The sequence below is a fragment of the Grampus griseus genome, assembly GCF_964374135.1.
Source record: "Grampus griseus genome assembly, chromosome: 7".
Taxonomy (NCBI): domain Eukaryota; kingdom Metazoa; phylum Chordata; class Mammalia; order Artiodactyla; family Delphinidae; genus Grampus; species Grampus griseus.
Genome location: NC_139001.1, coordinates 5,570,621 through 5,587,843, shown reverse-complemented (window position 1 = coordinate 5,587,843; position 17,223 = coordinate 5,570,621). Strand labels below are relative to the sequence as shown.

Sequence of the window (17,223 nt, the reverse complement as noted above, 5' to 3'; positions counted from 1 at the left end):
AGACAACTGAAGGGCAGGGGATGGGTTTTGTGGAGACAGAAGTGTTCCAGAATGATCTCTGTGAGAGAAGATGGCCAAATGGAATACACACACACACACACACACACACACACACACACACACAGTTATGTTTTGTCATTTTGTACTGTTTTTTAGAAATGTATTTCAATGAGCAAATTATTTGGAAGTTGCCTTGCATGTTCTGATGCTGTTATGTAACACAGGAAGGTTCCTGACTATAATGTCATCATTCATATATTCTCTCATACAACCAGGACTGACTGAGCATCAGACACTGTGACAGAGGGTGGCACACAAAGGCAAACACACCCAAGCACAGGCTTTGCCCTCCTGAACTTAGAGACAAGGAAACAGAAGTAAGCCTGGAACGAAAACAATCCGGTGAGCGACTCTGAGGAAAGTGGCAAGACGTCTCCCTTCTTGTGACATCTTGTGATGGAGGGACTCAGGCTGACCGACCATCCTGGTTTGCCTGAGACTGTCCCAGTTCAGTGCCAAAAGTCACTCAGTCCCGGGCAAACTGGAAATTGGTTGGTCACCTAGCAGGTAGGAGTGGCCACTGCTGGGAAGGGGTGGTGAGCAGACAATTGTATGGAGTGGATAGGATGGATCCGGGCCTGAGGTGTAAATTAGGGGTGGTTAGCCCATGACTGATAATGAACTAGGTGCAGGGAGAGAAGATGAGTTCTCTCTCATCAAAGTGAACTGACCTCCACTTGCCTGGGGATGCTTCTCACATGAAACTTGTTGACAGTTACTAACATATCTTCCCTCACTTCCTTTTCAGTTGCAGTTTACCTGATATGTGTTTGCCTCTACGTACCACTTCTTTCATCATCATATTTTAGGCCTGATTTTGTAAGGAGCATATCATGTTTTTTTTGGTTTTTTAATTCAATTGTCCTCTTTAACTTAGAGAAATAACCCATTTTTACTCAGCATCATCATTTATACTCCAACTTGCTTCTGTCTTCTTGTTTTATGCTCTTTTCTTTGTTTTCTGATTGTTTGCTTTCTAGTCTATTTTGTTTGGATAGGTTTTTGTGTTTCCTTTTTTTTCTTTTGTGATACTAAACTTTGTGATCTGTAGGGCAAATAGCCTTTTAACTCCGTTAATTGTCACATCATAGATTTTTAAAATGCAGTTAAAATTCATTCTTAACCTTAAGGGAAACCAGCCACCAAAGTCAGCAGGTAGGCAGACATTGTAATATCCCTTGAGGAAGGCAGTGGGTTTGTTTAAAAATTACCTTTATTTCAGTATTTAACTCTGCTCACCCTCTGCTCTTTCCAGCCATGATTTCCTCAATTTTGAGTTCTATTTTAGGGCTGATTTTTATTTTATTCCACTATTTTTTAAATTTCTTTAATTCCATTACTTCTTTAATTATTGGTTTTGCTCCATCTCCATTCTGCACTCTCTTTCTGAAAGGCTATGATCTGTAATCTTTAGAGCTGTCCTTCATATAGTTTTTCTTTCTCTCTTAGTTTAGTCAGCTCAGGCTACTCTGACAAATACCACAGACTAGGTGACTTAAACAATAGATTTTATGTCTCACAGTTCTGGAGGCTGGAAGTCTGAGATCATGGAACCAGCTCTGTCAGGTGAGGTGTGAACCCTCTTCCTGGTTTGCAGATGGCCACCTCCTCACTGTGTCTGCACATGGTGGAGAGCAGAGAGATGAGGAAGCCCTCTAGGGTATCTCTTATAAGGGCACTAATCCCACAATGAGGGCTCCACCCTCATGACCTAATGACCTCCCAAAGCCCCCATCTCCAAATACCATCACCTTGTGGGTTAAGGTTTCAACATATGAATTTTAGGGGGACAAAAACATACACTTACACTCCCCTTTATAAGACAATGGGCTGTGCTTCTTCTATTTGCTTCTAGCAGCACTGTCCCTGGCAGAAAATAGATATTTACAGAAGTCAATTTTGTCAGCATACCACTTAAAAGGAAATCAGGAGCAGCAGAAGGGATGAAGCAGGAGGAGACTCTAATCTTGACTTGACCTCAGAGGGATGAATATTGAAGAAAGCAGAGGCAGAGCCACCATGGTCCCTCCCATCACCCACCTTTGTGACCACCATCCCAAATGCTTCCACCTCTGAAATGGTGCCCCCAGACTCCCATTCAGACTGCACCCTCTCATCTGTCTGGCTGCTGCCCTTAAAACCAACATACAGCAAGTTGAAAAAAATTGGTCACCCTCTTGTTAGTGTCCTCGTGTCCTTATTCATTCAGTCCAATTTCTTGAGAAAGTCCTGAGCACTGTCACCCACCTTCACTTCTTGTGCCTTGCCCAATCCCCTGCAGTCTGCCCTCTTCCCCCCTGCCACTCTGCCAGGCCATCACTAAAGTGACCCATGATCTTCCCGTGGCCAAGCCAATGTTTTCCTGCATTCATCTTTTTAGTCATCTCTCTGACATTTGACACTGCCAAACCCTTTCTCTTACTAGAAATATTTTCACTATTTTCCTTGAGAGACCCTTATCTACCCTGACTTCCTTTCTATGACTTTGTCTGTCCCTTCTTAGGCTTCTCTTAACTACTCTTTGGATACTCATTCATTCACTCAACAAATATTTATGGAGCACCAACTATTGGCCGGTGGATAGAGCAGTGACAATAGTCTCTTCTCTAGTGGAACTTACAATCCGATGTGGGGGGAGGGAGGAAGAGCAAGGAGCGAGTGATGAATGAGTAAGTATGTCATCTGATGTCAAAGGGTCATAAGTTCTAGGCAGCAAAATAAATCAAGGCAAAGCTAATAGAGGGTAACAGTGGGATGGGGTCTTTCATTGGATTAAGGTGATCAGAGAAGACCTCTCCAAGGAGACACTTCCTCAGAGCTGGAATAATGGGAGCGAGTGACCAATGTGAAGACCTGGGGGACCGTGCATCTGGAAAATAGAAGAGCAAGTCCAAAGATGCTGAGGTAGGTGTCTATTAGGCATGTTCCAAGAGCAGCAGGGGGAATATGGTGGGAGAAGGAAGACGAGAGGGAAAGTGAAAGCCAAGGTGTCCAGGGGTAAATGACAAAGGGACCTGCACACCAAGGAGGAAGACCAGTGTTCTCCAGGGAGCTGCCATTAGCCTTTTTTCTCTGTATATTTTCAGAGAGGGACATCATCCAAGCCTAGAACTTCCATTACCACCTTCATCCCAGTGAAGCCAAGTCTACTCCAGCTCAAACTTCGCAGTGAAAAATCAGATCCTAGTTAATGCAGCTCTACTCAGATGTGCCATATGCATCTCAGACTCAACATGTCCAAACGTGATTACATCATTTCCCCCCAGAATTTCTCCTCATCCAGGATTTGCCGTGCCAGGAAAGGAGTCATGGTCCACTGAGGCCACCAGGCTCAACTTGAGGCCTCTCTCCAGATCCCTCCTCCCTCATCCCCCCCACGCAACCACCAAACTGTATAGTTTCTGCTCCTTTAGATCTACCACCTCCACCTGTGCCCTCTGCCTTGTTACAATGTCACCATCCTGGTCCTAGTACTCAGCGCTTCTCGCCACAAATGTAACAATCAGTTAACTGTTCTTCTGACCTAAATCTGATCCTCTTCTGGTCCCTCCTGTATATGCCTGACAGAGGAGACATTTGAAGAACTGATTTCACTATATTCCTACCCTGCTTTAAGTCTAGAGTTTTTAGTCCAAATCACTTGGAAAGGGGATCTGTCCATTATTTGACTCTTAAGTGTACTCCTCCCCAGCACACACACACGCACACGCACACACACTCTTCCATCCCACCCCTGAGTCACCAGTGAGCCCTGGCTTTATCTCTTGCTGTTCTGTATCCCCATGCCTTCCCCCACCCGCCTCCCTTGTTCCTCTGCTTATAATGCCTGGAACCTCTTCAATTAATTTATGCCTATCATTCTTCAAAATACATCCCCAGCTGGTTAAGTAAATGCCGGCACATCCATATAAAGAAACACTATTCTCATTAAACAGAAGGAGGCAGAGCTCTGTAAACTGCTTCAGAAGCATCTGTAGGATATTCTGTTTATGCAAAAAAGCAAGCTGCAGAATGTTGTGCATGGGATGCTATCATTTGTGGGCAAAAAAAGAATATTAGAAATACAATAGCAGAAGTAAAGATAATTTGGTAAAATATTTGAAAAAGAAAATGGAGGTGATATCTTTTAAAAACAGAGCACACAAGAGGGAGGGGATATGGGGATATATGTACATGTCTAGCTGATTCACTTTGTTATACAGCAGAAACTAACACAACATTGTAAAGCAATTATACTCCAATAAAGATGTTAAAAAAAAAAAGAATAAAAGCCACACACACACACAAAAAGAGAAAAAAACAGAGCAAAAGGACAAAGAGATAGAAAATAGGTGGGGGTAAAATATAAGAAAAACAGGTCATCAATCCAGGAAGTCAAACATCTGAATAATAGGAGCTCCTGAAAGAGAAAATGGAGTGACTATCGGTTTATTAAAGGAAAAAAATCAGAAAAATTTCCCACAATTTAAAGATATGTGTTTCCAGATTGAAAGGGCTGTTAAATTATCCATCACAAACCAGAATAGATGAAAAACATCAAGAGAGAGCTCAAGAAATTTCACAACCTAGAAACAAAGAAGTTTCTAAGTACATTGAGAGAGAGAAAAAATATACATCCATAACATGGGCTCTGCACATTAGATGTAAAAACCGTTGGTCTCTCTGGATGAAGTGATAAAGTTCTTGTTAACAGATAACTTACTTATGCATGGTTTCCTGGGTTTTCCCTTCTCTTTGGTTGCCAGGGAGCACAGAGTTCAATTCTAGACTCAATTGCAGGCACTCTGATCGGTCAAGTTTTGCTAGGGGAAAAACTACTTCCATCTTTAAATAATATTTCAAGACTCTTAAACATTTATTTTCCTTTTAATCGCTTTATGGTCTATGTATTATTTATCATAAACTGTCTAAATCCTTTGGGAGACACATGAGCATGAAAAATAAGCCTGAAGGAAGATCTCCCTTCTTTCCATCACACCTTTTCAGGTGTGTCCAGCCCCTGATGGGGGCTTACCTGCATCCCAGGGCACCTCTGTTGATGGTAGCCACCCCTTGTTCTGAACTGTTCTTTCTTCCCTCTGAACCATTGATGATCTTCTTTTGCAATGGTTGTCATGTTTGGGGAAAGGAGAAAGAAAAACAACCAACCTAGAATTTTTAATGTAGTTACTTATTGTTTGTTTCCTCTACCAGATTTTTAATGCTGTGAGTGCATACCCCCAGCTATATTCCCCATGGTTACAACAACCCCTGGCACATAGAAAACTCTTCTATTAATCCACTGGGCTGTCATGCAAAATATCAAAGACTGGGTTGCTTCAATAAGAGGTGTTTATTTTCTCACAGTTCTGGAGGTTGGAAGTCCAAGATCAAGGTGTGGAAAATGTGGTTTCTTGTGAGAGCTCTCTTCCTGGCTTGCAGACGGTCACCTTCTCACTGTGTCTTCACATGGCCTTTCCTTGGCTTGGAAAGGGAGAGCTTTCTGGTGTCTCTTCCCTTCTTATAAGGACACCAATCCTCTTAGATTGGGGCCCCACCCTCATGACCTCATTTAACCTCAATTAACTCCCTAAAGCCTCTGTCACCAAATACAGTCAGTTAGGGCTACAACTTGGGAATATGGTGCATGGGGGACACAATTCAGCCCATACAGCTCTTCAATATTTGTTAAGTGAATAAATGAAGCTAGAATCTTGGAGCTTGAGGGGACTTCAGAGATGGTCTGGGCCATCTGCTTATTTGACCCAAACTTAGAGAGGAAAAGTAAACCATTCATGGTCACAGAGGCAGTGGTGGCCACACCTAGGACTACAGGTCTCACTTGCTAGGAAGCAGTAGCAGGTGCAACAGTGGCTGGTGAAGAACATCTGATGTTAAACAGACCTGGGTTCAAGTCTCCACTGTGCCACTTCCTAGCTATGTGTGATCTTGAGCACCTATTTAATCATTTAGAATGACTTTTGTAAAAATGAAAATAATATGAGGTCAAGCATGTAGCATAACATCTGGCCTGCTAGAAGCACTCAAGAACTGTGAGTCAAGTTTGACTCAGTGTTTCTTGGGGAAGAACTGCCTTGGAAAGCGTGCTCGGGATCCTATGATGATGGAGATCATCTGTGCCTTTGACTCTTTGCAGCTGCCTGTGAAGCTAGACCCAGAGGTGAGGGGATCAGAGAGTCCCCAAGCTCAGGCTAGGTGGTCCACCTGCACGGTGCAGAGCAGAATAAACGGCAGGAGGAGCTTCCCATGGAAACAACTGATAAAGACTTGGAATCCAAAGCTGGATGCTGAGCAAGTGTGTAAACAGAGTGCCAATCACCTGAGCCTAAGAGTCCTCATCTGAGAGATGTAGTACCAAGGACCTAGCCACAGGGTCCTAGTGCAGATGGAATAGATCAGCTCAGGGCTTCCCTGGTGGCGCAGTGGTTGAGAGTCCGCCTGCCGATGCGGGGCACACGGGTTCATGCCCCAGTCCGGGAAGATCCCACATGCTGCGGAGCGGCTGGGCCCGTGGGCCATGGCCACTGAGCCTGCGCGTCCAGAGCCTGTGCTCCGCAACGGAAGAGGCCACAACAGTGAGAGGCCCGCGTACCGCAAAACAAAAAAACAACAAAAAATAGATCAGCTCAGCAAAGAACTAAGAAACAACACAGGAACCAGCATCTGGCTCCCTTAAGGCCACACCCTGGCCTCTAGGAGGAAGAACCAGAAATGGGTACCAGACACCTGGGCATCTTTTTGTGTGTGCAGTATATGGTTATACACTTATAACATGTGACAGTTCTTGATCCATACTTCAAGAGCAAGTGCTTTTGCTGCTGTCTAAAAGAGTCTCTAATATATTCGACTCAGAAACAGATGGCTCCCCTCCCCCATCTCTGAAAGTTTAGATTCTTATGCTCAGAGTGGAAACAAAAAAGCCCCACGGGCCCTCTTTCTAAGTGCTTCTGGACAGAGAATCTATCCGACTGCTGTCTCGTGACGGTTCTCTCTGAACATACCTGGTTATCTGGAGAGAGGGCAGATCAACTGCCGCTTGCCCTCTGCCCTCCCCTAACCCTAATTTGGCCTTGTCTGGGGGACAGTGGCGGAAGCCCCTCAGGCTGATACGCTGAACAATCAGCTCAAAGGGAGGCACTGGAGCCCGGGTGGGGCTCACCCCAGGGCCAAGCCCAGAGCAGGCCACCTCCCAGCACCATCCTCTCCTCCTGTGTAGTGGTTCTGAGGACGCTTGACTTGCTGCTGACCTGACAGCTTCCAGATTTACTTCCAGGACGTTCAGATAAGCAATAAGGTCTGCTGGTGTCTGGGGAAGAATGAATCATGAAGTCAAGACTGAGGGCTTCCCTGGTGGCGCAGTGGTTGAGAGTCCACCTGCCGATGCAGGGGACGCGGGTTCGTGTCCCGGTCCGGGAGGATCCCATGTGCCGCGGAGCGGCTGGAACCGTGACCCATGGCCGCTGAGCCTGCGCGTCCGGAGCCTGTGCTCTGCAACGGGAGAGGCTGCAACAGTGAGAGGCCCGCGAACCACAAAAACAAAAAGACTGAGACTGTTGTGGAGGCCCAATGAGCATGACCTCCGTTGATGCCAAGTGGACTGGAGAAATAGAGCCTGTGCACTCGTCAGTGGCTGGAATCTCAGATTTTAGAGTGGGGCAGACCCAGAGTCAAAGTCTATGTCTATTCTTAGTCGGAGTCATTCAAATTCTCTGAGTCTCTGTTTCTGGATTAACCATGTGGTACTTTGACACCTGGGGCCAATTCCTCGACATAGTAAACAACTTGCCCTGAAGCATGCTTTTCAAATGCAGAGCAACCAGTCCAGAGTTCACACTCGACCACCTCATTTACTAGGCCCTCACATTCCAGGCTATTATCCACCTGCCCTAATTACACTAGGGCCAGATAGCAGACAGCTAGGGGCAGCTCTATGCCCCAGAACCTGCTGCAATTATTCAAAATAGCCAGTCCAAGCCTGCTTACCCTGCCATGCCCATTCTTTCCTTGGAAAGCACAGTACAGCTTTCTTGCCCACATCCCCCTACTCCCTCTGCCTCCCACCAAAGCCTGGTGCCTCTCCATATGGCCCTGTGTGCCACGTCTCCTGTTTCTAGGGAACTGTGAGTATAATAGGCTTCTTTGTCTTTGTCACTTCCGCATCTGCATGTCCTAGCATACATGATTAGGACAAATCCTGGGTACCCTGAAAACAGTTTCCATAACTTCAGAGTGGGGAGGATGAGGATTATGCCCACCTTCTAGGGCTGCTGTGGGGACTGAGCATAGTCACCCACCTAAGGTGCTGGCGCGAGGCCCCTGCCAGGACTGATACACTGTGGCAATTATTACCATCTTTATTACCTGAAAACCTCTACATCCCAGGGCCACGCTTCCAGAAAAAGTGACAGGTTTATGTCCTGTTGGCTGACTTGTTCTGTGTCCATACCTAAGATTTGGAGTTTTTTTTTTTTTTTAATTTATTTTATTTATTTATTTTTGGCTGTGTTGGGTCTTCGTTGCTGCACGTGGGCTTTCCCTAGTTGTGGCAAGCGGGGGCTACTCTTCGTTGTGGTGTGCAGTCTTCTCACTGTGGTGGCTTCTCTTGCTGCGGAGCACGGGCTCTAGGCGCACAGGCTTCAGTAGTTGCAGCTCACGCGCTCAGAAGTTGTGGCTCGCGGGCTTGGTCACTCTGCGGCATGTGGGATCTTCCCGGACCAGGGCTCGAACTCGTGCCCCCTGCATTGGCAGGCAGATTCTCAACCACTGCTCCACCAGGGAAGCCCCAGATTTGGAAGTTCTGATTGGCAGGGCCTGGAGCTGGGGGTGGGGTGAGCCCTACTAGAAGCACACATATGAGAGTATGATTCCCTGAAAGAAACTGAGGGGGTTTAAATGGTAGATAAGATAATCCAAGCACACACTAGAAGCCAGTAGTTCAAATGGTTGTTGTTAACTTTTGAAGGGTTAAAAACCACATGATGACCAGAACTTTATCTCTATCCAGTGAGAAACATTCTATTTAAATAGTCACCTCAAGTCCATTTTTCTCTCTGACCCCAAAAAAAGACTATGAAAACAAAAATGTGGCTAAGATGGGTACAATGTGAAGAAAAGCTTCTTATCACAGAAGAGAAAAAGAGAAAGGAAAGAAGAAGGAAGGAAAGGAGGGAGGGAGGGAGGGAAGGAGAAGAATGCTCTTCTTAAAATCTTATACATAGAAAAACCCACTCCACCAGGAGACATAACAGAAAAACAGAAGAAAAACTTTGCTAAGGAATCTGTGTCCACATCAATTCTCTGTCATTAGGAAGAGAGTCTAACGCTGCTTGTGGCCGTTCATGCTCTATAAAAATTGAAGAATGTATGTTGATAGTTGAGTTTTATGAAAGACTTGGTGGCTTTTGGACCAAGGTACTATTTTCCAGTGTAATTCTCTTTTTTGTACAAACAATGAATTCTCATAAACAATGACTTCCCCCTGGAAGGTTTTAGACACCTAGGATTCTAAGGATTCTAAGGCTCTCCTTCCCGCCATGCTAACATATTTGAAATCCACCCAAGGGTCTTTCCCAAAGGACTCCAGAACATAAAGCAGTGGACTACGTGTTTTACTGCAAGGGCACTGCGAAAAGGAATCAGCACTCCCTACAGCAGCAGTGCAACAATTTTCACTGGTTCTGGAAAATTCTAATCCCAATTTGAACCTATATTTAAGCCTAATTTAAACTCATGTTGATATGACCAGTAGGAACTGATTTTTTTGAAAAAGAAGAAACCAGCATGCCCCTGGTCACGTGGAAAGCCATGTGCACACAATAGGGACAAGTCCAGGCAAATCTCAGACCTCCAGGCAGACTTTTCTGCTCTTTGTGCTGCTTCCTAAGCACCGCTTGCAATTCCCAAACTGACCTCACCCTTAAATTCTCAAACTGACTGAATTTTGTTAAACTCTCATAGTTTGACATTGAAATATTCACTGTGGTGAGGACAGCCTTATGCAATTGGGATTCTGTGCTGTGCAGGACACCCCAGGATTGGAGCTAGCCTGTCTGTCCAGCCACAGCGTCCCTGGGGTCACACATCCCACCTGGCACGACACGCAGTAAACAGCTTGTTTCCTTCCCAGAGCAGGTTCTGCTTGGGACTCTGCCCCTCTTCCCGGCTTCTAAGCCTAAGACAAATTATACTTGCCCTGAGGGTGCCCACCCCGACCTGCGTCCAGGCTGGGTCAGGTGGCTGCCCTGTGTGCACCCTGACACCTAACTGACTGCTTAACACCCTACAGAGTAATTTCTTGTTCCCACAGCTGTCTGATTCTTAGATAAAAGGATCTAGGTTGTACTTACGTTCTTATCCCGGGCTCCTAGCACACTGCCTGCTATATAATAAGAATTCTAGACATATTTGTTAAATAAGTAACTGAATAAATGAGGAAGGAAATGAATATTTATTTAGAAGTATTTCTAGAAGTTTCCAGAAAGCCACAGAACTCCTTTCAGCTGACTTTTTTGTCTATCTCCCTTCTGGATTCTGCACATGCACCTGTGACATCCTAGTCATGCCCCTGTGCGTATGAATTCATTAAGGACACCCAGCAGGATGGAGGGCTCAGTGTCACAGCATTTTAGGGTGGGAAGGACAGAGGCTTCCGAGAACGGCAAATAGGTCACCCAACGTTTTCTGACCAAACAGAGACTCTCTTGCAGCTCGTGACTTGTTGAATTCTGAGCTGAGTGGGGGAGCAGCTGAGGATGGAGCAGCATCTGAACGCCCCTTGATTCCCCGCATCCCTGCACCGTCGCTGGGCTTTGGGGGCCCAGCACCTGTGAACCTCTCCACCGACACCTCTCACGGTTCTCCACCTCACTCTTTCATTCCAACTGCACTGCTGTCATGGCAGTTCCAGAGGGGCATGAAGCTTTTTCTAGCCTCTGTGAACTAAAATATTGCCTGTTGTATCAGTAAACAAAGGAGGTTGCAGTCATCAAGCCATCACATTAACGCTGCCCTGATGGTGAGCCCCGAGGGAACTCTGAATGGAGGCAGGATGCCCCCCCCCATCGAATCATCAGGCTGCAGCCACCCATCCCACGCACGGTGCACCCGGGGAGACTCAGGATAAGAGAGCACAGGATGCTGGCCCCAGATAGCTGAGGTGCGTATCAAAGGAATGACTTCAGTGCGCCCAGACCCTTGCACCTGCCCATTCGTAAAAATGCACTACGCTCCTTGACGAGATACCTGGTTTTCCTTTATTAACAGTAATCTTTTGATGTTCCGACTACCTGGTCTTTGTTGCAAAAACTCCTATATATCCTGGCTCCCTCCACCGCCCTTGCCTCGTCAGAACAGTTTCTTAGCGTCATCTGAGATGCTGTGTCCTGGGCTTGAAGTCCTCGGAATGTCTGCCAAATAAAACATAACACTCAAATTTTAGATTGTGCCATTTTTTTCCATCGACACCTCAGAGTCTTCGCATATGCTGTTCTCTCTGCCTGGCGTGCCCCTCCCTGATTTCTTTCACTTTGGGTCTGATGTCCCCTCCCCTGAGGGCCCTCTCTAGCTGTCCTACCTAAGTCAGGCGTCTCATTATCTCTTGGCTCAAGTGATGTCCTTTAGAGCATGTGCCACCCACAGGCCTGTCCCTCTCCTTCTGTCTCAAACCACCACTGGACTCTCAGCACCGAGAGAGCAGAGCTGATGCTGTCTCGCCCAACCTCCGATTCTCAGGGCTGAGCCCAGGGCCTAGCACACATGTGTTCAATAAATATTTCTCAAGTGCACAACTGTCACTCTTTAGGCTTGTGGCTCATGCCGGGAGCATCTTCTCCCTCAACTGAAATCCACAGAGGGTACTCAGCCAGGCTAGGGTTTTCCCAAGGACCCCCTCTTCACATTCGGAGTCAGAAACAGCAAATTTGCAATTCCATTCGGCCACGTTGATGATATAGATTCCACTGGAAAAATACCTTGTGCCTCACGCTCGTCTTTTCTCCCTTAGCTGGTGTGTTTTGTATCTTTTTATTCTCTTTTCCCCATGACGTGGCCATTTGGTCATTACTGATTTCACTTCACCAAAAGAACATTATTCTTTGGATTCCCTTGTTGAGAATGTCCTTGTACAGAGAAAGGTACTTTCACCATGAGCCCACCTGAGATTTCTGGGTAGTTACTTCCTAATGTGAAGAATATTTTTACAGGTGGCTAGAATGCTGCAACGTTAGCAAGCTTTGGTAGAGTTCAGGGCAGTATACATCCCTTAGGAGTTATTCTTGTTTGAGCTGCTATTTCTGGCTGTGCTGTATGTACTTTGGGAAGCCCCAGGAATGAATCTTTGGTGGTGATGGTTGGCCACACCACCGCTGCCTTAAAAAGCGCTGCCATATTGACGGTCCAAATCCACTCCAGCCTCCTCTAACTTCACTTTCCTACACACAGGAGACTTCCTAAAACGGCATTTTCTCCGATACACTGAGTACATGCCGTAATAGAGGAGCCCACACTCCTGGAGAAATTTGGCAGGTGAAGTCATTTTGTGAAGTCTGAAGGTCACTTTCTTGGACTCTCTCATCAACACTTTTCCCTCAGGGTAATGAGGTCGGCTCCTTGGGAACTAAGGTGGCTGGCAAAAAGTTATGTCTATGTACAGCTGATAAAAAACCAGGAATGAAAGAATCACTTGTAAGTGTGTGTGTGTATACATGATAACAATAGCTTATATTTATAAATGCTGTATGCTCTACGCTGAGCAATCTTCACAAAATATTTCATTTAATCCTTGCAAGTATTGTGCCCATCTCAAGATGAGAAAACACCCAGCCATTAAGTGGTGGGGCTGGCATTCGACCCCAGGCAGCTTGATTTCAGTACTCTATTTATTTGTGCATATGTACATTCCTATATGTATATGTACACACACCCACATCACACACATGTATCATATATACATACACACATGCTCACATATATGTAAATGCTTAAGAAAAGTTTCTGGGTGGACACAGTACTCTGTTAACTGTGGGAAAGGGTATGAAATTGGGGGTCGATGCCTACTTGTTACCCTACTCCTCTAATCATTTGAATCCTTTGAAACAAACATGGATTATTTCTGTACTTAAAAAACCAAGTTATCGATTTTGCTGAATGTCTCCACTAGAAATGCTTACTGAGTCACTGAATGTTAAGTATGGCTCATGTTTTTTTCTTTTCTTTTGCCTTTGGAAGGGCAAGTAGGAAAAACTGGCAGGATGAGAAAGCATAAAGTCAACAGGAGCAGCATCTTGAGACCTCCTTGCCTTCCAGAACAGCAAAGACAGAACAGTCCACAGACAACTTACCCCTGGCCATGGGACACTGTCTCTCCAGCTCATTCCTGCCTCAAATCCAAGATCTTCGGCAGTAAGAGAGTACAAGAGAATCTGTTCATGTCTTTTTCGCAACTCTCTTTAAACATTCTGACTTCCAGGGCTTCCCTGGTGGCGCAGTGGTTGAGAGTCTGTCTGCCGATGCAGGGGACGCGGGTTCGTGCCCCGGTCCGGGAAGATCCCACATGCCGCGGAGCGGCTGGGCCCATGAGCCATGGCCGCTGAGCCTGCGCGTCCGGAGCCCGTGCTCCGCAACGGGAGAGGCCACAACAGTGAGAGGCCCGCGTGCCGCAAAAACAAACAAAACATTCTGACTTCCATAAGTTCATCCTCTCGAAGGATGCCGGCTGGTTTGAAGATGCTCATGGCACCACAATACCAAGTGCTGGGTTGGGACAGCTGTGGACACCATGAGACATGCTATTTGTCCCTCAAGGTGAATGGAGCAGGTGCTTTGCTTATTTGCACTGTACCCTGTACCGCAATTTTTTCTTTGTGAATTTTAACACCTCTTCCTCCCTCACTGATCAGTGAACTCAGCTTTTCCCAGACTGGACCTTGACTTTCTTATTTGATTGTTTTTGTGTTTTGCCCTTGCAAACTTTTCCATGCGTTGGGCCATTTGTGTGCTTCTGGGAATTGTCTTTTCATACCCTTTGTCCATTCTCTACTGGCCTGTCTTGTTCAGCGCTTTACAGGCATTTTTACACAGTAAGGCTATTAGTCGTTGGGAAAAGCAGTAATGCTAGTAGCTAAAGCATAACGAATGCTACTCTGCGCCAGGCCCTCTGCTACGCGCTTTGCATGCTCCACTGAATTTTCATTCTCATCTAGGAACCTCAGTCACAGAGATTCAAGCCCAGCAGTCTGGCTCCCAGGTTAGTGCTCCAAACGTGTTCTTATACCACTAAGGACATCCTGGGCCCTCACACACCCTAGACACCCTTCTCCTCTCCGAGGTTTTTCTACCTGTCCTTTCAGGGTGACTGCTTCCTTTTGAAATCTGCAACATATATTTTAGGGCTAATTGTATCCATTTTCAGAAATTCAATTGTCCTAACACATAGATGACACCCAAATCAGAACACCAGTCTCCACCCTTCCAGATCCATGTCTCTATCTTCCTGTGTCTCCTTCTGAAAATTCAACACGGACTTCAAGTTGAGGTGGTAGAAAACCAGATCCCTGAGGTAAAGGGAGGTCTCCAAGACCAACGGAGCTGCAAGGGCTTGGGATCCAGAAAATACTGGGTTTAAATTTAGACTCACGCCCCAAGGGATCATGACACAGTACATAGGTCTAAAGTCACCTACAAAATGGGAATAGTAATACTCTTGGCTTTGCTAGGCAATGGTGATGAATGACTCAAGGAGTGTCTAGTTCTGGCCACGGAACAACAAATGTTGGCGTTTCTCCTGCTAAAGACCTGTGCTTCCCTCTGATTTCTGCGTTGCAGGGGGCTTCCAGGCCTGCAGTAGGGTAGTTGGTGGTCCCCGAAGTGGTTAGAGCCCAACCTCTGGAGTGGCCTCGGGTCAAATTCTGGTTCTACCAGTTTGTTGCTGTCAAATTAATTCTCCAAGGTTCAGGCTACTCATGTGTGAAATGGACTAAGGAGGGTAGCCAAGTGTGGGATTTCTTGAGGATTAAATGTTCCAGTCCATGGAAAGTGCTTGCCACACAGTAAGTGGTGCGTTCATTCACAGAGCATTTATTGAGTACCTGCTACGTGCCAGGCATGTTCTAGGCGCTGGTGACCCAGCGGTGTACCAGCCATTGAAAGTGTAAATGGCTAGACGCTATGTATTCCATTTGCGATCTGCTTCGCAGGAAGTTCTTTGTAATTCTCGATGCGACTGCCTTTTTCTAGTTCTTACTTCTTAAACTTTGCGCTGGTCCGCAGTCTCGCACCTGCTTTTTTTCCACGGTCCTAGACAAGTGTATTGTAAGAAGGATTTTGAGAATTAGGCGCCACCGTCCGCGGCCTGGTCAACGCCAGCTTGCGGATCCAAACCTCACCCAGGGGTCTCCGCTTGGGGCTCCCAGTGAAGGAGTGGGAGGATGGAGATGCCAGGGGCTTATGAGCGCTGCCAAAATGTCGATATGCAACAGCCACTTCTAGATTTGCTCGGTATCAAGGACCACGATCCCGGAGGCGCCCGGCCGCCTGGACCTCGCTCCCTTGCCGGCGCCTAAAGGAGGAAGAGGAGGAGACGCCCAGGCCGGATCCCCGCCGGGGCTCGGGGAGACGCGGCGCCAGACCTAGCCTGCGCACTCTCCCCCGCCCGGCCTCCCCGCGCGCCCCGGCTCGGCCACGCCCCTCAGCCCTCGTCCCGCCCCCCGCGGACCACACCCCACCCCCGCCTACCGGCCGCCGCCGCTTGCCCCTCCCCCAGCCTCCAGGCGACAAAGGCTCGGCCCCACCCCCTGCTTTTCCACCCCTCACCCCCGCCCTCCCCTCGGCAGCTTCAGATAGGCGCCGCCCCTCCACTATAGCCTCGCCCACTAATTATTCACACCCCGCCCCGCCTTTCGGCCGCCTTCTAGACCCCACCCCCTCTGAGCTGGCCCCTCCCCCTGCTAGTCCACACTCCGCCCCTGCCTCCCGGAGGCCCAGGCTAGGACCCGTCACCTCCTTCTCCAGGTTTTCCTCTCACCCCAGTCTCCCCAGGGGGCTCGGCTCAGACTCTGCCCCCGCCGCCCAAGGCCCAGCGCCGGCGCAGGACCACCCCTCGCCCGCGGCCCCGCCTCCGAACCCCCGCCCCCTGGACCCCGCCCGGGTCGGGAGACCACCCCTGCAGCTGGCTCCCTGGTCCTGGTCTCCCGCGCCCCGCCCCCGCCCCCGCGGCCCCGCCCCGGTGCGGGGACCACCCTCCGCCCGCGGAGGCGGGGGCCAAGCGCTCGGGGCACTCTCGGCTGTCCCGGCCCTTCGCCGCCACCGCCGCCGCGCGGTGGTTCCCGCGGATCCGCGCGCGCCGCCGGCCGGGAGAGCTCTCAGACCGCGAGGCGAGCCTCAGGAACCCGTGGGACGCAATGCGAGCCAGGTAGGCAGGCTGCACCCCGGGCTGTCCCCTGCGGGCCGCTCCAGCCCCGCTCCCAGCCTCTCTCCCGCGGCGCCTGCTGGGGCTCGGCGGGTTTGCACGCCTCGCGGGCGCTGCTCGTTCCCCTGCCGCCTGAGTTCGGGGCTCCGGGGTGCCCGGGCGCGGCTGGCGCCGGACGGCTTCGGGAAGCCTCTCGCGCTCCTCGTGCTCCCCAGGGACCCAGTCACCCCGACGCAGGCGGGCGAGCCGGGGTTCCGGGCCCGGAGCGGCACTCATGGCCCCCGCGTACGCCCGGGGGATCCCTCTCCCCTGGCCCTTGCAGTTCCCGAGGCTGGCCCTGAAGGGTGGCCCGCCTCGGCGACCGGACGCGTCCTCGGGGCGCTCGGCTCGGGGGGCTTGGGCGCTCTGAGGGCTGGAGGGGCCGGGGCTTCCTCTGGCGCGGCCCTGGGGAGGAGGGAAGGGCGCGCGGTCCCGGGTTAAACTTGGTGACAATGCATATTTCAACTTCTTCGGAGACCTTTCATTTTAGGATGGAAATGAAAACCCCGATTTCTGGCTTAGCCGTCCGGGGACCGAGCAGCCGCGAGGTGACAGCGCCGGCGGCGGGCGGGTGGGGACGGCCGGCAGAGACGCACGTTGCTGAGTGGAGTTTCCCGGGAAGCCCGCTCCGCGGTGCGGATTGGTGGTCTGTAGGATCCCTGCCTTGGAGTGCGGCGACTCCTAGCCCGGGGCCGGTCGTGCAGCCAGTGGGACCAGGCCGC

General features: G+C 48.9%; 1 protein-coding gene across 1 annotated transcript in view; it reads left to right on the top strand.

Moving 5' to 3' along the window:
• Positions 1-16,330: 16,330 nt before the first annotated feature.
• Positions 16,331-17,223, top strand: part of SH3BP4 (SH3 domain binding protein 4) — a 94,327-nt gene continuing 93,434 nt past the window's right edge. The window contains exon 1 of the mRNA XM_082658366.1: positions 16,331-16,465. The gene's annotated coding sequence lies outside the window, so the exon portion shown is untranslated. The remainder of the gene's footprint in view (positions 16,466-17,223) is intronic.